Below are 21,698 nucleotides of genomic sequence, written 5' to 3'. Positions count from 1 at the left end.
AGTAATCAACTCAAGGTCGCCATTATGAAACGGTCAACAACTGGGTTGTGTCACTGTGCCTCCGTGTCTTCTCAGAGAGGTTATTGGTTTGCCACAGAGTCGTCCAAACTCTGGTTTTTAAAAATTCGTATGTCTCTTAGAAAAACATCCCTCCTGGTCTCCCCCCTTGCTATCATGTTGTCCGGAGTTTCTTCTAAGGTACTATCAATGTACTTGTTTCTAAATTTCCCCAAGCTGCCAAAATAAATTGGAACAAACTGGGTAGTTTACAGTGACAGAAGTTTCTTCTGTCACAGTTCTGGAGGCCAGAAGTCCAAGAGCAAGGTGTTGGCAAGGCTGGTGACTCGTGGGGGGTGGAGGGGAGAAGCTGTTCCATGCCTCTCTCCCAGACTCTGGTGACTGCAGGCTACCCTCAGCATCCCTTAGATTGTAGAAGTATCACTCCACGTCTGCCTCTGAGGTCACATGGCATGTCCTACCTGTGTTTTCTTATGAGGATACACCTTATAAGGGCTCATCCTAATCCTATGTGACCTCATTTTAACTAATGACAGCTATAAAGACCCCATTTCCAAATGAGGTCCCATTCTGAGGGTACAGATGGATATGAATTTGGGGGAATGCTATTCAATTCAGTACTCCTCTATTCTCTTCTCTTGGATCTGCTACAGATCACCAAACCCAGTACTTGAGCTCACCAACTAAAGAAGAAGGAAAGAGAAGAGAGACTTGATTCTTGGCGATAAACCCTGAAAGGGATCTCACTGGCCTCAAGTCCCAGAGCTTTAAGTGCTTTGACTTCGTGGTATCTAATTTGCTTATTCCAAGGTTTCTCTCCCCTCTCCCACTCTTTTGTTTTGTTTTATTTTTACCAGATTCTAAGCTGAATTCCTTGCAGTTGAGTCTACTGGATAAAGAACTTGTGACACACCAAGTGTTATGCTTGGGTCTTTCAGATGGAGAATTTTAGGGTGCTAAGGGGAAAAATGAGCCCAGTAATGCTTCTGAGAAGTGGTCTGGGTCACAGCTAGAAGTGCTAGAATGCATTCGTTCTTACCCTCAAGACACAGATCCCTTTTCTCTTGGCCATCTGAGCTGCTGGAGACTGTTGCTGCTTGTGTGAGCTTCAGGAGGGCCCGTGCCTGGCCAGCTCTGCTGCTGCCTGTGAATCACACTCTGTTTTGGTGAAAATCACGCTCTGTACAGCTGTTGGGGGCACCGTCTGGCACCAACTCCCTTCTCAGTTCAGTTTGTTAGTATTTTTGAGAACTGCATTTGTACAGATTTGCCCCCTGGACAACAGGGGAAGACATTGGTCTCTAAAGAAAGTGACAGAAACCTCAGTGGGGAATGTTCACTAGCCCCGTATGAAATTATAGAAAGGTCTTCTTGGGGATCTGGGATCTCTTGCATCAACTTTTGTATTTCTCTGTCTAAAGAAAATACCAAACCTCAGAGGAACACAAAGAAAGAGAATGATATTAAACACAGAAGGATCTTAATCTTTGGCAGCAGCTCACATACTTAAAAAAAAAAAAAATACCCTGTTTCCATTGTCATGCACCTGTCATGACTCTGAATGAGTTCTTTTTCTCTCTTGATGGATGGTGGTCTTAAAAGCTTGCTGATTTTCATTAGCAGAGTGCCAGTGCTAATGCTTTGTCATTCTGATGGAGTATAATGCGCAAATCAGTATAATTATTCAGTGTTTGCATGATCAGCAAGATTTTGAAGAGAAATGTTGCACAACTCAGAAGTGGCCTAATTTTACCTGACAATATTCCATTCAGACTCCAAGCATTTCCTCCAAGAAGGAGTGAAGTGCTGGTGCATTTCCTAAAGGCCCATAGTAGTGATGGTAGGAAATTGAGTCGTCCTAAATCACTCGCTAATTATGAGATGCCTAGTGGTCCTGTAGAGGGTCTTGCTCTTTAGTTTATATTCATCCCTATTTGTTTAAAAATGTCATTTATTTATTATGCACGAAGCATGATATGTTATTCCACATGGGTCCAGCAATGAATCACCAGTCAAATCCATTAAGTTTCATTCAGGAGTCATGTAAGACCTGAGATGTGGACAGTGAGGGGAATCTTTACGGAACACTGAAGTTGGATCAAGATGGGTGGAGCAGTGAACTCATTGGGAGTGATTTGGTGAAAGCCACATAAGTTAAATTCATACTCTTCTTCCTCTTTTACAAGAAAGTAGTCCATTCAGTTGAGCTGTTTTAGGAAGCTTGGTGATGCCATTTGCAAGGAGGGAGACTGAATTTTTCATTAACTGATTTAAATCAATTTATTTCAGCCCAGCATGAGACGGGAATCGAGAATCTGAACAATGCCCCAGGGCTGGATCTCACAGTCACCCAGCTCATCTAATTTGGACTAATAGCTTTTTTCATTAAATCTAAAAATAATTTCAGGCAGGCCACCTTTCCAGGGATTTCTGTGAGGGAATCATATTCTAGGGAAGAGGACTTGTCTTGTAATTTTTGATGGACTTGGTGGCTTTTCAGTCTGGGTTCATTCCCCTTTCCTCTGTGCAGCCAATCTGCTTGATCTTTATTTTTGATGAAGGCTCGTAAGGAGCATAGCTAACAGTTACTGAGTGCTCACCATGTGCCAGGTGCCATTCTAAACACCTTACATGGAACTAATGTAATCCTCACCAAGCTGCCAAGAGGATTTCCCTACTTAATCATGAGGATCCTGAGGCCCAGAGTATGAGGTACAGAATATGAGAGTCCAACGTTGAGTGGTGGAGATGGGGTTCAGACCCTGTGGCAATCTCACTCCAGAGTCTTTTGCTCCATTCTAAAGATGCTCAGGTATTCCTGGGAAGTTCTTTAACTTCTATATTCTAAGGCAGAACTCCTGAGGACCTTGTAGGTCTGATCAAATGGATGCCAAGCACAGGAGGTACTTGGTTTTGACATGCAGTAATGGCCCCTTTCTAGGACAGCTAAAATCTTTTTCAAAAGCAGAAACTGGTTGTCAGTGGGATGTTCTAGAGCACACTCTCCTCAGTGGCTGATGGAAGAATACATTTTTTTAAAAAAATCTTCTTTAAAACTAAAAGGAAAGCCTAGAACCAAATTGCTGGCATTATTCTTGATCAAGATACATTAGGAAGGTCTGGTTTTGTCATAGGGCCAACATCTGGAAGAATATCTGGGTTTCATTGCCTGCTCTGGAGCTGTCTGTGTTCCAGGTAATATGAGTTACTGAATGAGTCCTTTACTGTAATTATAAAATGAAAGAGGGTAGGTGATTGGGAAAGAAAGGCAGGCCACTGGTAGAGCTGCCTGGTGCCAGAGAGCCCAGAGCAAAGTCTACAGAGGACATTCCTGACTGCGCACACCCCACTGGGTGATTGATTGGCCAGTAGTCAGGGGTCCTTCCAGGGACTGCCCATCCTCTCCTCCTGCTGCAGACAGAAAAGCAGTGGTGTGGTCCAATGGCCAGCTGGGAGGGGAGGACTTGGAAGATATGTCAAGGGAGAAAATTGGTGACTATTCGATGGACTGGAGTTGGTGGCTGTTGCCTGGGAAATCTGCTGACTACAAAATGCCCCAGTGGAGGATCCAGTTTACTGTCTTCCCTGACAGATTTATAGACCGGAAAACAAAGTCTTTTACCAGACTCAAATGAAAAATTAACGTGAGAATTCAAAGGAGTCTCTGCAGAGTTCAGGACAGTGATTTCCAAAACTTCTTTTGGTTACAGAGAAAGGAAAATCACCCAAATTAAGGGAATGGTAAGTTTCCCTAAATATAAGACCAGTTGGTTATAAAGGTGTTACCCAGTGTGTAACAAAGGATCCATATTAATTAAATATACATTATGGTTGTTATGAGGACTCTGAAGATTTTTAAAATAGAGATTATTTCATAAAATATTAATTTCATAAAACATTTCTTTTGCAATGCTCTTATGGAACCAAAAAACATCCCCCGTAGGTAAGTCTCTTATAAAGCTTTATTTCTTGGAATTTTCCATTGCACTCGGAGGCTACATAGTGCTCCTGAGAGTTCTCTCTCCTTCCTGTCTTCAGAGGACTCAGGAGACAGACCCTTAGTCCTTCTGTTAATGGAGACCAGCAGAGACCTGAAAAAGAGGCACACACACAGGGAGGTCTTTGCTTTAAGCACTTGAAGGAAAAGTCACCTGTCCTCAGTGTTATCTTGGTACTTTTGAATATTCTTCTTTTTAAATTGGTTGCAGAAAGACCAGACCAGCTAACCCATTTGTCAGCATCAGTTGGCAAAGACAGGGATGCCTGTTATGAATATAAAGATACCTGAGTCTCTGTATTTCACGACGGGATCTGGAGATCTGCATTTGGAACAAGTTCATGAGATGATTCTTACTCTCATCAGATGTTGAGGTGGGGAAGGGAAACAGGAGAGGCAAGGAATCATAGAGTATAGTGTGGTGTGGTGTCACTGGGAGGAGGGTCCTGAGGGGGTCCCACGAAAGGGAGGTGGACCTCCACTGGGGCTGTGAGGGTCCTTGACATCATCACAGAAAGGAATCTAAGGACAGATTACAGTGAGACCAGATTGATTTTATTGAGAGAAAGAAAGAAGTATACACTTTGAGAGGCGGAGTGGAGTGCCAGCTTTAGAGAGGAATGCCTTCGTGACATCTTACCTGGGCATGTTTATACATGCAAGGTCAATAGTAGAGGGCATGATCTAACAGGGTGTTTTTAGTTAGTAACTGAACATGTTGACCATTACCAGAATGGGAGTCATTTACTGGCCTGTTGACCTTTACCAGACAGGTTAACCATTACCAGGATGGAGGGAACTGATTTTTTTTTTTCTTCTTTGTTTTTGATTTTTTTTTTTTGGTGAATTTAAACAGTACATTGGTGTGTCTGTGGATAAAGTCTAACAATGGATTTAATAGTGCTGTTTGTGATCAAGATATGTAAAGGTGACTTTTAAATCTGGCCTTTTAATCCACATGAATGTGGACTTCAAGTCAGGGCCACGCATGTTTTGTCCTCCATGTCTCCTCTCTGCGTGTCCTATGTCTTTTCCCTCAGTAGTAGAGTGATGTTTGTCGTGATTATGGAGCAAGCCTCCTTGCTCCATAATCTTCTTCAGAATAGCCCAGGTCACGAGCTGGACTGTGCACAAAGGTGCTTCAGAGGAGCAGCTGCCCAGGACTCGGGAGCCTGGAGGTGGCAGCCTCTGTTATCTCCCAGTTGGAGCATCTAGAACTGTCCAGGCCAGCCTTTCTCCTTGAACTTCTGAGGTCCTGCCCCTGTTTAGATTTAGTGTAGAATTGCTGCTCTCCCCCAGGACCCTGTCTTGACGTGAGGCTCCTGTTACGCATTCTCACACACCCTCCTCTTGCTACTATCTATGTGATTATTTACTTAACACCTCACCCCCATGGAGGTCAAGTCTGTGTCTCATTCGCCACTGTATTCACCAGCGTCCAGCCCAGTGCCAGACTCGAAGTCAATGGTCATTAAAGAATTTTGTTTTTGTTTTGATTTAATGGAATATTCTCATGGGAATTCCAATGCAGATTCCTGCTCTTTCTAGTCTAGTCTTACAGGGTTGAGAATGTAGTCAACCCCTTCTGAGATCTTAGGCATCACTGTTCCTTTCAGCTAACTTGCAATGAAATATCCTGTTTCTAACCAAATAATTTATACACCCTTGGGAAAATATACTAGTAAAGCCCATTGGAACCTTGAAGCGGGTGGTAAGCAAAATCTGATTCCCCTTTTTCAAAATAGACATTTGTTTTGGCAGTGTATTTTCAGCTTCTGGCTGATGAGCCCTGCATTTTACAGGAAGTGTTTGGTGATTTGTTGGTTTGATGGAGAGGGTTGTTAGCTCTTAAGTGAGACTCTGGTCCAGCCTCCTAACATTGGAGCACTTGATCTTCCAAATGGTCCACAGGAAGTCCCCTGGACAGAATCCGTTTGCTCAGTGGGGATGCCTCTGGCCTCCTCTTACCTTTATTCAGAACCATGGTGACAGTGGGATGATAGTTTGGAACAGAAGATGCAGTGGACTGGAGGCAGGGGACGGAGTGGAAGGGAAGGCTGGCCAGCTTTTCTTTTTCTTTCTTTTTTTTGCCTCCAGATGTGTCCTGTATCAAAAAGGGTGGAAGGGGACAGTGCACCTCAAACAGGAACTTAAATCAATTCCTCAAAGCTAACTCCTCTGTGTAAGTTTAGATTTGCTTCCTAAATATTGATGTAAGTACTTGAATCCACCATAGGGAGGACAATCCTTAGTGGGATTTTTTTGTTGTCGTTGTTCTCCAAATTGAACCCAGGGGCACTTAACCACTGAGCCACATCCCCAGCCCTTTTTATGTTTTATTTTGAAACAAGGTCTTGCTAAGTTGCTTAGGGCTTCACTAAGTTGCTGAGACTGACCTTGAACTTGCCATCCTCCTGCCTCTGCCTCCCAAACTGCTGGGATTACAGGCATGTGCCACCACGCCCGGCCAGGGTAATTCTTTAAAAACAACAACACATTTAAAAAAATAAATTTGAATTTATTTAACAGTTGCAAAGACAGCACAGAGAGTTCTTGTGTGCCTTTCACCCTCCTTCCCTCACTCTTAACAATTGACCCAACTGTGTTACTCTTTATCAAAACCAAGAAATTAACATTAGTAGAATGCTGTTAACAGAAGTTGAGATTTCATTCAAATTTCTCCAGACTTTCCTGGAAATGTCCTTACTTTGCAGGATCCCACATAGCATTTAGATGGTGGTTTATTTTAAAGTTACAAAGCAGGTCAGGATACATATGCTAATTATCCTATCTGTGGATCTATTTTGTACATAAAAACTAGATGTTTTTCCTCCTGAAGTGAAGAGAGAGACACAGTGAAGGAGTTGGCCTCTTCCCTCTTGAAGTAGGATTCCTTGTTCTACAAACCCCCAGGCCCTTGGCCTGTTGCTTCCTTCCCACCCTGAGCATTATGTTGACCAACAGCGGGTCTGCAAAGGAGTAATTGTAAAATTAAGTCTCATGCTATCTTTATAGCATTTATTATACATCAACCAGCTTTTAAAAAACTGGTTTGGAAATGCTGTTTGGAGCAAGGAGATCATCACCCGCTAAGCTTTTGAAGGTAGCATGCCGAGGCATGGATCCTGGGCCTCCCTCCCTTGCTGACCTGCTGGAGCAGGAAGCAGTAACATGGCCCCACCAGGGGAACTGCAAGGAAACCAAGGCCACCGAAGTCTGGATAGAAAGCTTGTCTAGCGTCCCGGGAGTGACTGTAAGAAAACAAAATGCAGTACGGAAATTGTACTGTGGATGTGTTTGGCGTCTGGTTCTGTGAATTCTGGCCAACGATAGCCAAGCCTTTGCTGAGCTACCTCGTGTTTGCTCAGGTCTGTGTCGCTGAATCTCCTTTGCGCAAATTTGTCTTTCTTTCCTTCCATTTACAAACATGAGGCAACATGCTAGCTGGGCTCTGTTACCGGGCAACAGGCTGGGTTGCTGGCTATGGCCAGAGTTCTCACACGAGAGTCGGCCGGAGGGAGTGTGGCCGTGCCAAGCCCATGTCGTCTGCCTTGCTGGAAACTGTTCCACAGATATGCAGGGACCACGTTTGCCTTGACAAGAATCACTCGCTGAAGTTAATCACCAAAAGGTATGAGGTCGTTAATAGGCCAGGTTCTGGAACTGTTTGTTGGAGGCAGTGGTGTTTGCTGTTTCTGTGGGCACCCATCTTCCATGATAATCTCACTCAAAAGCAAATCGGAGGCCTGTGGAACTGGCGCCTAGTTGGTGTGGTGGTTATTTATAGTGGTGATGGGAGGAGTGGAGGCCTGGTGGGACCACACACAGTCCAGTGGGGTGTGGCTGCCGGTGGTGGATAAGTGAGAGGTGGGTGCTTAGAATATAAACCTTGCACGAGTCGGGTGTCTCTTTCTCTCTCTTTATTCTCTGAGTTCCCTTCTATTGGACTTCAGTCAAGGAGAAAGAGGGGATCCCTTTTTCTTTATTTAGAGACCACTGGGCTTTGAATAACAAATGAGAATGGAAATGACAGCTTGGGATCTTTGGGCCGTGAGCTGCTCAGACTCCCTCCCAAAGCCCTGTGCTGTTGATTTTACCATGTCCATTTAAAGTTAAAAAAAAAAAAAAAAACACCTTGGATTGACAAGATGACCTTCAAAACCTAATTTCTCAATTAAAAAAATAAATAATTTTTTTTAAAAAAGCTTAAGAAGAAGTAACACCTTTTCTGACTAAAATCCACAGGTTGGCCCTTGTAGTTGATTAACATTACCTATGAATCTCTCATATATTGAACAAAAGCCAAAACAAAACAAAATAACTTTAGAATTATAGAATTACTATTCCTTCTGTTATTTTGCTCATAATTTCACGGGGAGATTAATTACTTTATCACTTTCTTCTGTTCCCAGCACACTGTCATTTTTCTGTCACATGAAGATGCAGTAGACAGGATCAGATTTCTAGAAATACTATGCAAACTGTGTTCAAGACCAGAGGATTTAGGGTGGGAATTGGATGGACCCACCAGTGCCCATGTGTAATGCCACCCAGGCTGAGGGACTTCTCTCCAAGTGTAAGGCTGACATATTTTTGGACCAGTTGAGTGTCTTTGGTCCCTTTCCAGTGTGCTGTTAACAACTTCATCTATTTGTAAACAGACACAGAGGTAATGTCTACACAACACAAAGGAAGGTTTGACAACTTTTAGTTAATTTGGTCAATACAGATGGCCACGGGCAGGCGAGAGTCAGAGAGATGTGTTGGAGGACTGAGGTTTATCCTTCACGGTGCCCAGCACGCTCCCCCGCTGAGCTGGTGAACTTCCCCAACCAGGGCTTTCCTGGGTAAACAAACACGGCCCCCGACCAGATGGTGAGGTGTGGTAGACCAAGGTCTCCGGGCCTGGCAATCATGCCATTCTTTGAGACCAGGTTTAGAAGCTGCCTCTCACTCCCTGGGGCCTCTTTCTCTGGATCCACTACTTCTGGGGATTCCAGTCAGGACTGAGCTTTCTCACTTATTCCTTTTATGAGTTCTTCACACTGTGAACAGCATCCTGATGATTCCTGCTAATTGCTGTTTCTTGAGAGTGTCTTCTCAACTAGGGATCCTTCATCTGGGGAGCATTTGCCCTGAGAAGTCCAGATTGTGTTAGCAAGGGTTCCCCTGGAAGAAGAACCAACAGGAATGGTCATATATACGCCAGTGATATGTGTGGGGGTTTAATAGGCGGATTGTCTCATACCATCATGGAGGCCGAGAAGTCCAGTCAAAGGCTGTCCACAAAGTGGAGGCCCTGGGCTGCAGGTGGTGTGACTCAGTCCAAGTCCAAAGGCTTAGAACCAGGGAAACCAGTTTTGTGACTCTCAGTATGTCATTGAAGTTCTGAGACCCCAAGGCGCCACCCATACAGATCCTAGAGTTCAAAAATCAGAAAGCCTAGAGTTCTGATGTCCGTTGGGCAGGAGAAGGACAGTGTCCCAGCTCCAGGAGAGGAAGAACAAATTTGCCTTTGCTTTGTCTTTTTGTCCTAAGGGTCCCCCCCCAACTGATTGAATGGTACCCACTCTCACTGGGGGCCAATCTTCCCCACTTAGTTCACCGGCTCACACACCAGTCTCCTCAGGAAACACCCTCACAGACACATCCAGATGGCTAGGTGGTCCTTAATCCAGTCAAATTGATACTTAAAATTAACCATCACACACAAGCACTGCAAAATTTTGAATGTCATCAGGGTGCGCAAAGCCTAGATTGTCTTAGACTCCAGGTTGACCAGGGATTAGACATTTTTATGAGCAGAGTATTACCTGCTAAAGGAAGGCTGAACATTCTAGTGAATTGAAGGTACATCCTTTTAATGTCCTTATGTAGTGTGTCCCTTCACAGGCTTAGCATTCAAATAGTCACATACATTGTTTCCTAAATATATTATATGCAAAATCTGGCCTCACAGACTAAGTTGTTAATCTCTTCAAAAATTGTAGTCCCATGTTTTTCCAATTTGCTCCTCCTAGGAGCCAACAACTGGCTGGTGAAAGGGCTTAAGTTCTGGGCTGAAGAGCTTGGATTTATTCCTGGGGGAACTGGGGAGCCTTTGGTGGCTCTTGAGCTGTGGTTGAGAATGAGATTTGGTGAGAGTGTGTTGGCATAAAACAGAGGCTGTGGCTTTGTGTGTTCCTGTCCTTGAAAGTTTCTGGTGGGTTATACTAACAACAAAAATATGTGATGGATTAAATGAAAATCTCTCAGTAAACTGGCAATGTAAGTCACTTCATTTGTTGGTAGTTCCCTCTGCTTTTGAGTAGTCTTTTGGTAGAAAATGTGATGGAAAGAAGTCGAGAGGCAGGTGAAAGGTTTTCATTTTGAACACGCATCAGGTTCTTGGGCTTGCCCTCCAGCCCTGCCGCCCCTGCTTTTCCCTCCCCTGCTTCTCCAACCCTGGTGGATCTTCATGCATCTGCCATCCCACTGGCCACCCCTGGGGGGAGCCCCAGCCTGGCAGGGGCAGCCCTGGATTTCCATACCAACCACTCCCTGCTCTCAAGCATCACATCCTGTTGTGCCAAGTATTCAGTTTAGGATGAAAACAGAATTTTATATGACTAAATGAAGCATTTGCTTCCAGAAGGCAATAGATGAAGGCAGGACATTTCAAAATCATTTTCTCTTAAAGCAAGGTGACCCGGAAATGAAATTGCATGGCCACGTAATAAGAGCTATTGTATATAACTGAGCAATGAAAGCATGAAATATGATAGAGATACTAGGGGACAGTAGAAGGATGAACTATCAACATCTGATCCTTGAAATGGCTGTTAAATTTCAGGGATGTTAGTGATAACTCACATTCATACAGAGCTTTCCAATGCAGTTCACATATGTTACCTTATTTAAATCTCCAGAGCAATGCTGTAAGTAAAAATCGTTATTCCCATTTGCCTACCAGGAGTCCAGGACCTGGTAAGATTAAGGGACTCCAACGTGTTTCTTCTGGTTTTGACATACATTGCCTTGCATTTTTGTACACAATGTGGGTGCAGCATTTTCTCTGACATACATGGGAACACAGAGCAAGACCACAGCACCCCAGAGTTACCAGAAAGGGACTCTTAAAAGCAGTCAGTTCAAACTCCCACCGCATATGCTGCACCCATTTTACAGATAAGATTGCTGAGACCCAGGGAGACCTTGTAAGTCATAAATTAAAACTGAGAGGCGGGGCTGGGGAGATAGCTCAGTTGGTAGAGTGCTTACCTTGTAAGCACAAGGCCCTGGGTTCGATCCCCAGCACCCCCCCCAAAAAAAAAAAAAAAAAAAAACTGAGAGGCAGCAGATCATGGACCAGACTTTAGGCTTTCCCTACCCAGTCATTGTAGATTTATTTGTTGAGGGCAATGGATTATGAGTCAGCCTCCATATCAACCCAATTGGCTAGTGACTTAGTGTCCAGCAGTTAGTCAGTACTTAATAACTGTGTGTTAAACAGGTGGATGAATGATTGATGAATTTGCTTGTAACTATTTGCAAATCAGCACATTTCTTTTATCTCTGCCTTAAAACTACTTTTCCTACGCAAAGGTATTGTTTTTCACTTCATTTCCACAGAGAAGGTAACGTTTGTAAAAATTGCAAGACAGTCAACTCAGAGGCCCTTATGTGCATGGAGCGCCAGCAGTGGTATTACTGAGTTGCTTTCTTGTTGTACTGTGTTAATCAAAGGCCTTTGTCATTGCTGTTTTAAACATAAATCCTTAATTTATTATTTAGTCCTGTTGCTTTTATTAACTTATTTGAGATGCAAATAGCAGCAAAACACAGGTCAACAGCTGCAGCTGTGGGTGCACTCAGTGAAGCCTGGGACAAGATGGGAGGAGGGTTGCCAGGGACAGCCAGCCAAGGGCTTCCACATGATTACAGGGGACAGGGGCAAGTGGGCAGAACATAAAAGGAATTATTGATCTAAGACCCTGAAAGTGGAGAAAAATGACTAGCCCATACTTGCCTGATAAGATTTCTGGCCATCTCCTAATAGATCCTTGCTATGAAAGCCAAGCCCCAAACCTTCCAGTAATTGCTTCCGGACTCTGGGAAATGACGGTGGTAAAGGAAATACCATATACAAAGCACTTTTAATGATGCATTGTGCATTGAAAGCAGTTACTGACTGCTAGCTTTTATTACTCTTTCTCCTCCGATTTTTATGATGGTCCTTGTAATCAGATGAACTAATAAGGGGTACTGGGAGACTGAATGATGCAAACCTAAATGAGCCTTAAATCTTGTCCTCGAGTCACACAACTATTTAGGTGGTTAAAACAGCTGGGGAAAAGAAAGCAAAAGGGACTGGATCCCTTTAAAGATAGCAGCAAGTAATACACAGGGAGCTTCAAATTGGCTGGATGAGGGAGTTTTGGGGTGACATTTGAGTTACATGATTTTCAGATGAATAACTCAGAGAGGACCACCACTGTGTCCATGGGCCAGGTGGTGATGGCTTAGACTTGTGATTTCCTCATGAGACCCAAAACTCGTCTTCAGTGGAAATGAATAAGGAAGGCTACAGGTAAGACTGAGGTGATAAAAAACGTGCCCATTTGTTCTAGGGCTGCCTGGTGAAGCAGTTTTGGAGTATAGGTGTTGGAAAATATTTGAATGGACATGCTAGAAACAACCATACACCTCTGGGAGTGGGAGAGGGAATCTGGGTCCAAGGAGGTTTCTATGTACTTGTATATAATTTGGTTTCGAAAGGGTTTATTGAAGCAGCAAGTTAAGGTCTGGGCAATATGACCAGTTCCAGTTACCATAGTGATTGCAGCCACAGTCCTTTGTTGAGCATCCACGTGCTGGACTTGGAGACTCACTTGATTCTCACCAAAGCCCTGTGAAGTTTGGTGATGTCATTCCCACCGAGGAAGCTGTGGGCTGGGAAGATTAAATGCAAGGTCATAGCCAGCAAGTTGCAACTCTGGGATTTGAACCTAGCCTTGCCTTCTCCAAAGCCTCTTTCATACTGGTTGTGGTGGCGCACATCTGTGATTCTAGCAGCTCGGGAGGTGGAGGCAGAAGGATCATAACTTCAAAGGCAGCCCCAGTGAGACTTTGCCTCAAAATAAGAAAGGTTGGGGGTGTGGCTCAGTGGTAGAGTACCCCTGGGTTTAATCCCTGGTACAAAAACAAAACAAAACAAAATAAAACAAAACAAAAACATCCTTTCACTACTGGAAAACAAATGAGTTCTTAATGGAAGATTATAGAGAGGTGATCTTTCTTTGAAGAAGGTTTAGGAATTAGTAAAAACATATTATTACTCAGTTATGCCTACATCTGGGTTTATATCTTAGAAGTTTTTTGTAGATTCTTTGAAATCTTTTTGGATAAAATTTCCAGTGTCTGGAAGCTTCTGAGAAGGCAGAGTGGGCTTGTTAGTGCAATGAAGAGTATCACTTGGGGCTTACTTCTGGACACTGGCACGTAATTAACTCTGGGCCATCTTTTCGCTTGGCTGTGTATATACAATGATCTGTGTAAGTTGACCATCTGGTGTCGTATTGTTGATAAACAGCATTATACCAGTGATTTAACTTACACCCTAGAGAAAGAAGTGCCTTCTATTCTCTTTATGGTCCTGAAAAGTTAGCATTGATGGATCTTAGAGAAAGCCTTCAAGGCATCAAATGATAGAAATAAAGGAACATACGTGAAGATTCAACAGGGATTTCAGGAGTCCCTAAGAACTAGAGTTTCATATTAAATTTACATTAGAGTCTGAGTCATATTTTAAGGGGAACAGTTTTCCATGATTGAGCAGCATGAGAGATTCAGGTCTTAGTCATTGTCGTTTTACCCTGAAATGGGAATGTGGGGACTGGGGGTGTCATATGCAGCCTCTATCCACAGGAAATAGTGCTTTTCACCTGGTAGAAGATGGGGCTCCATCACAGTTACGCCCGACTAGCTCCTTGTCTTTCTCCAGGGTCCTCTGAAGCCAAAGTGCTAATGACTGTTTTAGTTTTTATAGAGGAAGCCAAAAATGTGTTTTTAAACTGAGCAAGGAATGAAGTTTCAGCTATTAATCTTCTTCCCCTATTTGTATTTCCATTTTCACTTTGAGCACAAATGAGAATCAGGAAGCAGGAGGGAAGATGTTATTGTGGATTAGGGACAGAGAACAAAGGGTGGTTTTCTGTGCTATATTGGAAGCTAAAGAAATCCTCCCCAAACCAAAAATCTTCCTCCAGCTATTTCCCAGCTATTTGAAAAGACTCTAAAAAGTGAATAACATCTTTAATCAAGGGCAATAATAGTATTAAGTCTTTTACTACAAGTTATATTTTTCTGTGAGCCTATACTTATTTTGCCAGCTAGAAATAGCTAAAGTTATTTAAACAACCATGACTATTGTCTAGGAAATGAGAGTAGGCTGGGAATAGCCTTGCTGATTACACTGTTGAGAAATAGGCCGTATTTTCTGCATTCCTTTAGGTAGGAAGGACTCATAAATGTTCTGGTGATTTTTCCATCATGCCTTCTTTTGATATCAATTTAGTAGCTTCAAGATGTAATCATTTTATTCTGTACCATTTGAGTTTGATGTTTAGTAACAGGGCTGGTTCTGTTCCTTGAGAAGTGTATGTAGATAACACTAAAAGACTTGAGGGAAATCTCTTAATCCTCACAAAGTTGAGAGAGGGCAAACAGTAGGATTCCCACCCCTTCACTAGGGGTCAGAAACCCTTAGAGTGATTTGAAAGAGATTCTCATGGAACCTTTTTATCTGAAGATCTTCTAGAAGGAAGACTAGCCATGGGCAGAAGGGACTGCTTTTTGCTCCTGGGCCTCAAAGTGTTACCTGGATGGATGGTTGGAAATAGTTTTAGGCCCAGAGAGGTTGGGGGATTTTCATAGGTCAGAAAGACCCCAGTACCGTGTGGTTGCTCAATTCTAGGCCACAGCCATCTACATGACACAACTGCTGAGTATGCCCTGGGACCTAAGCAACACAGTTGTCCTGGGGAGACCCTGTCACTTCTCCCTAGGGTTCTGGGACATCCACCTTCAAAAACCCCAAGCCAGGAGACGGAGAAGAGTGCAGTCCTGAGTTACTAAGTTTGACTCACTGGTACTAGAGACCAAGAAGAGACCATGTTAGATGTGCCTGGGTTGGAATCCAGCTGTGGACCCACCGCCATATGACTTTGGATCCATCGCGTCATTTCTCCGCACCCCAGTTTCTCCATGAATACAATGAAGTTCATCATACAGCTCTTGTTGAAAATCAGAGTTAATGATGTCATACACAAAGAACACACAATAAACTGTTCGTAAATGGCAGCTGTTATGGCTCTTATGAATGCTTACTAGGTCTAGCACCAGAGTTGCCATGAAGGAATGAACAACTAAAAACACTTCTCTCTCTCTGAGATTATTTTCTACTAAAAAGATGTCTTACCCCCTCCAGCCAGGATTCCTGCAGACACACGGACAGAGAAAGTCCCAGTTAGTGAAGAATCACGGTGATGTTCCCAACTTCCTCTGCCCTTCTTTTCTATCCTAAGGGATTTTTACACGCTTAGGCTCTGTGGATGTGTTGCTGAAAGATAGGTATTGGGAAAAAAACAGAACTGACAGCCAATTCAAGGGCTTTATGATGAACTAGTACTAAGTTGTCATTGCCAGAATGTGAAAAAAGGCCTTTGTGACTGAGACTGCACCGTGGCACATCATGCCATGCCAGGTACCACTGCAGTGATGCCCGAGAACTAACATTGTGTGATCAAGGATAAGGCATGCCCCTTAGAAAAGCTGGTGTGATTGACAAGATGAGGATCTGAGCAGAGCAGAAAGGGAAGAAACAAAATTGTGGCACAAGTCTTTTTTCCCCTGTGACAGTCTTTGTTAATAAGACAATGTACTGACCTTTTCATCCCTCTGGGATGTTTTCAAGAACTTGAAAAATCTTTGGTACAAGGGCCATGAAAGGATTGCAAAGGCATCTTCTTTTTCTCCCTTTGCTCAGACTCCTTCAAGGAGAGAAGAAAATAAAATGGTTTTAAGAAAAAGAAAGACAGCTGGGTATGGTGGCACATACCTATAATCCCAGCAGCTCAGGAGGCTGAACCAGGAGGATCACAAGTTTAAAGCCAGCCTCAGCAACTTAGTGAGGCCCTAAGTAACTTAGCAAGACCATGTCTCAAAATTAAAAATAAAAAGGGCTGGAAATGTGACTCAGTGTTTAAGAATCTCTGGTTCAATCCCTGGTACCAAAAAATAAAGAAAAAAAAAACATGCTAAACAAGTTAACCCAAAGCTAAAAGGAAACAGCTCCATATAAACAGCTTCCTATCTATTTCCTGTAGTTAGGTGTGTCACTTTATGTTCATGCTTATGAAATATTTCTAAAGAAATAGAAGGATGGTCACATTAAGTTTTTCTTCCTTGCTTAGAAGTCTGGTCCCATTCATTATGGCAGTGTGCCTGGACTATAAGACATATTGTCAATCGGACTTAAAAATCCACATTTGAAGTAAAATATAGTAATTTATTGATGACTAGTTACCTATCTTTAATAACTTGTCCTCAGGTATTTGTGAATAGGCAGAATCATAGCCCATGAGGGATGGGCTATTTTAAAAAGCCAACTATAACTTTGTAGTCTAATTCAATCTCTGTACCTATCTGCCTCATTGGTAAAGCCTCTTTTCAACTATTCTATGTCCATTTATTTAATTACTATTATTGTACTCTTTTTGAAACATCAAACTGCAACCTCAAGAAGGCTTTCCCTCACAGTTAGCCCCACTGATGAATAATAAATAAATGCCAGCCTCTTCAACAAATGGTGCTGGGAGAATTGGAAATCCATATGCAACAGAATGAAACTAAACCCATAATTATGCACGAAACTAAACTCAAAATGGATTAAGGACCTCGGAATCAGACCAGAGACCGTGCATCTTATAGAAGAATAAGTAGGTCCAGAGCTTCAACATGTCGGCTTAGGACCAGACTTCCTCAACAGGACTCCCATAGCACAAGAAATAAAAGCAAGAATCAATAACTGGGATAGATTCAAACTAAAAAGCTTTCTCTCAGCAAAGGAAACTATCAGCAATGCAAAGAGCCTACAGAATGGGAGAAAATCTTTGCCAATCATACTTCAGATAGAGCACTAATCTCCAGAATCTATAAAGAACTCAAAAAACTCTACACCAAGAATGCAAATAATCCAGTCGACAAATGGGCTAAGGAAATGAATAGACACTTCACAGAAGAAGATCTACAAGCAATCAACAAACATATGGGAAAATGTTCAACATCTCTAGTTATAAGAGAAATGCAAATCAAAACCACCCTAAGATTCCATCTCACCCCAATTAGAATGGCGATTATCAAGAATACAAGCAACAATAGGTGTTGGCGAGGATGTGGGGAGAAAGGTACACTCTTACATTGCTGGTGGGGCTGCAAATTAGTGCAGCCACTCTGGAAAGCAGTGTGGAGACTCCTTAGAAAACTTGGAATTGAACCACCATTTGACCCAGCTATCCCACTCCTTGGCCTATACCCAAAGGACTTAAAATCAGCATATTACAGAGATACAGCCACATCAATGTTCATAGCGGCTCAGTTCACAATAGCCAGATTGTGGAACCAACCAATCCATTGATGAATGGATAAAGAAACTGTGGTATATATATACAATGGAATATTACTCAGCCATAAAGAATGATAAAATTATGGCATTTGCAGGCAAATGGATGAAATTGGAGAATATCATGCTAAGTGAGATAAGCCAATCTCAAAAAACCAAGGGACGAATGATATCGCTAATAAGTGGATGATGACACATAATGGGGGGTGGGAGGGGTTAATGTTAGGGTTAGAGTTAGGGTTAGGGAGGGGGGCAAGAATGGAGGAAGGAAGGACTATATAGAGGGAAAAGAGGGGTGGGAGGGGTGGAGGGGAAGGGAAAAAATAACAGAATGAATCAAACAACATTACCCTATGTAAATTTATGATTACACAAATGGTATGCCTTTACGCCATGAACAAACAGAGAAACAACATGTATCCCATTTGTTTACAATAAAAAAAATAAATAAATAAAAAAAGAAATAGCATAAGAAAATTAAAAATAAATAAATAAATAAATAAATGCCAAGCATTTCTCTGTAAGAAAGGACCATATGCCATCTTGACCCCCGATTTCCAACATCAGAGCAGACCTTAGCCCCGACCACGCAGAGAAACATGGTATGGTGTTTGTGAGTGTGGGAGTGGGCACCAAGTGCTCCAGGGGACAGGACTTCAGGGGAGACTCCAGAAGGGCCCATCTCTCTACAAAAACTAGAGGACAATAGGGAGCAGGCAAGTAAATAGGAGATGAGTGTTCTAGACAGATATTAGCATGTGCAAAGATCCAGAAAGACCACGTGGGACAAAGCAACTTCAGGAAGTATATGAAGTCTGAAGTCGGAAGTGTGGGCCAGGTTGCGAGTAGCCTCCAGATGTGTTAAGGAGCTTAGATTTATCTCGAAGACACTGGGGGCAGCTGAAGTGTTTGTAAGGAGGAGAGTGGCAGGTCAATGTGGAGGACCATGATGGAGCCTGGTCGTTAATGTACCTGGCACTTAACATACCTCTGACCCTCATTTACCACTGTTCTGATACTTGCACATTACGCTGTGAGGTGTCCTGCCATATAGACAAGGAGTGTTTTAGTCAGCTTTTTGCTGCTGTGACCAAAAGACCTGATCAGAACAATTTTAGAGGAGGAAATGTTTATTTTGGAACTCACTGTTTCTGTAGATGGCTAGCTCCCTTGCTTTGGGCCAAGGTGAGGCAGAACATGGTGGCAGAAGGGTGTGGCAAAGGAAAATAGCTCAGGACATGGCACCAAGAAAGAGAGAGAGCACTGCTCATTGGGACAAAATATATACCCCATAGGCAGGGTCTCAGTGACCTATGTCCTCCAGCTACACCGTACCTGCTTACAGTTACCAGTTAATCCATTCAGGTAGATTCCTGCACTGATTAGGCTAAGGGTTTCATAACCTAGTCATTTCACCCCTAAATTTTTCTTGCATCATTTCACGCACGCACTTTTGGGGGACACCACATATCTAAACCATAACAAGGAGATAGAGTGATGGAGAAGTAGCTTGCCTTGAGATAATTTAGCCAGTAAATGGTGAAGCTGGAGTTTGAACCCATGAAGTCTGGTTCCAGAACTCTTATTTAAGTAAATTCATACATTAAAAAAAAAAAAAAGCAATTTCTGGCTGTGGTTTGTAGAATGAATTGGACAGGTACATAACCTGGAGACAAGGAGCAGGTAGGAGGCTATCACGATTCAGGTAAGGGGAGATGATAATCTAGGCTAAGACAAGGGTGTCATTTCTGTGGTCTGGAATTCACGTTTTCACAGGTTAGAATCTTCTGGGTGTCTTGAGTTGAGAGCAGTATTGTTTTGTTTTTGTTGGATGATACTAATATTCTCTGAGTCTCTCATGGCTGATGATGGCCAGGATGGAAACCATTTGGTGGTGCTATCACTTCATCTCTTTGCTGGTGCCACCTTTCTTGCCTGAGTCCTAGAACCCATCCCTGACAAGACTGCAGCAAAGGGTTGTGGAGCCACATGCAGAGTAGCCAGGGAGCCAGCACAGTTGCCTGTAGTAATTAAATAGAGACTTCATTCTGAGGTGGGTGAGACCTCATCTGAGGCTCTGTATGCCTCTCAGGGCTCTGTTGTTCCACTGATCCAGGGTAGGTGCATGCTCTTAGACAGCGGTGCTGTCACTCATTGCTTCCCTGAGTGTTTTTGCTGGTAGGGATATTTCAGCCAAATGATTTGTTTATTTGTTAGGACTTTGCCATTTGGGCAATATTTACGTATTAATATTTTCCTGGAAATCTCTTTCCTTCCTTCTTTTCTTCCTTTATCTCTTTGTTAGGAAAGTTTTTTTTTTTTTTTTTTTTCCAACTGGCTTCATATTTTAGCAATTGGACATTATTGGTTTTTGAACTCTGAGAACCTTGATAGGCTTACACCAAAATACAGGAACTACCAAAGCCAACTCTTGAAATAAAATGTAATTTTGTTAAGTAATTGATAACAGAGAACTTTGTAATCTTCCTTGGCCCCTTGTCAAAAAATAGTCACCAATCTGTCTTCTCTGCCAATCACCAAATGACATTTTTCTTATTGGTTTTTGTTTTTCTGCCCCAACTATAAATTAAGTCCACTGTATCCCTTGGACCTGGCATATGGGAAGTCCTTAATATATATTTGTTGAATGAATGAATCAAAGAATATTAAGTCATGTAAATTAGCTCAAGTCCATAGACCCAGCATATGAAATATATTGGAGTTTTAAAAAGTCATGCATTAGGGCTAGAGCTGTAGCTCAGTGCTAGAGTACTTGTTTAGCACATGTGAAGCACTGGGTTCAATCCTCAGCACCACATAAAAACAAATAAATAAATAAAGGTATCGTGTTCATCTACAACTAAAAGAAAATCATGCATCATGGTTAAAATACTGATAGAATAGAGATATTGCTTATGGCATAAGATGGTGGTGACTGTGTGTGGTCCAGTAGAAGAACAGTTCGGTTGCTGGGCAAGGCCAGGACAGGTCTGGAGCAAGTCACATGACTTCTGGGGCTCAATTTTCTCTTCCACTCAACAAAAGAATTGGATGTAATGATTATCAGTTCACTGAACCATTCATGGAACAGGATAATATTACTACTCTTGATGGAAAATCAATGCCAGGTAACCCATAAACATATGCATTATATATCAAAATATGCATTGCTGTTAAAATTTTTAAAACTCAGCTAATATATGGCTCCAGTCCAGTAGAAAATGCCCACATTGGGAGATGTGGTGATGGTGATTGCCAAAGTCCTGTGACAGAGGTGATTGCAAAGTCTAATTGTAGGACCAGATAGTCTAGGAGAGAGAAATCATATAATAGCAAACATGTCAACAGCTCTGCTATCCCAGCACCTTCTACTCTCCCAACCACTGTCAGAGGCAGGCACTGTTGTTACCACTATTTCATAGACAGGGCTCAGACTCATTTGCCCCAAGACACACAGCTAGCGAGAAGACAAAAACCCAGGTCTTCTGGCTGCAGTCCCAGCCTCTGAAATTCCAGAAGGTAATATCTTAGCTATGGCTTGGCAAACGCAGGAAAAAACTGCATCATTTACGAGGTATATACCAGCACATTAAGCCTCAGAGAGCTTTCTCAACATTTTCTTCCAGAGCAATAGTTTTTGTGGCTTATACAGAGCTTCCCCAAGGATCACTGAGTGTTTCATGATCTACACCAGTTCAGGGAGATAACTGCAGCATGCAGATCCTTTTTCAACATCTGGGAGCAGAGAACTGGCCACAGGGATCATGGTAGAGAGGAGTGTTCCAGGTTGCTGCTATGTGAAGACAATCTGTAAAGTGCATCTGATTTGGGCTGAAAGAATATTCTGTGTACTGTCATTCTCCCATTCCCTGGTGGACAGAAGGCCTCCTGGTATCCAGAGCTGTGTTCACTCCCTAGAAAGTTCAGAGCACTTGCCTCTGGGCACTACAAAGGTGTCTCCCTGTTCTCCCCCTCCAGCACTCTTACTGTCTGCAGCCAGCAAAGCTTTGTGATAACAGGATC

The 21,698-nt window shown here is 42.7% G+C and overlaps 1 protein-coding gene across 2 annotated transcripts in view; it reads left to right on the top strand.

The window, feature by feature from the left end:
• Positions 1-21,698, top strand: part of Map1b (microtubule associated protein 1B) — a 104,477-nt gene that overhangs the window by 35,603 nt on the left and 47,176 nt on the right. The window contains exon 1 of one of the 2 annotated variants that reach the window (XM_047554950.1): positions 7,512-7,646. The exons of the other annotated variant lie outside the window; for it this stretch is intronic. The gene's annotated coding sequence lies outside the window, so the exon portion shown is untranslated. Of the gene's footprint in view, positions 1-7,511; positions 7,647-21,698 lie in introns of those variants that run through there. 2 annotated transcript variants of the gene reach the window in all.

Source organism: Sciurus carolinensis, chromosome 6 (assembly GCF_902686445.1).
Source record: "Sciurus carolinensis chromosome 6, mSciCar1.2, whole genome shotgun sequence".
Lineage (NCBI taxonomy): Eukaryota > Metazoa > Chordata > Mammalia > Rodentia > Sciuridae > Sciurus > Sciurus carolinensis.
The sequence above is the reverse complement of the archived record's forward strand: the minus strand, read 5'-3'. Positions and strand labels throughout refer to the sequence as shown.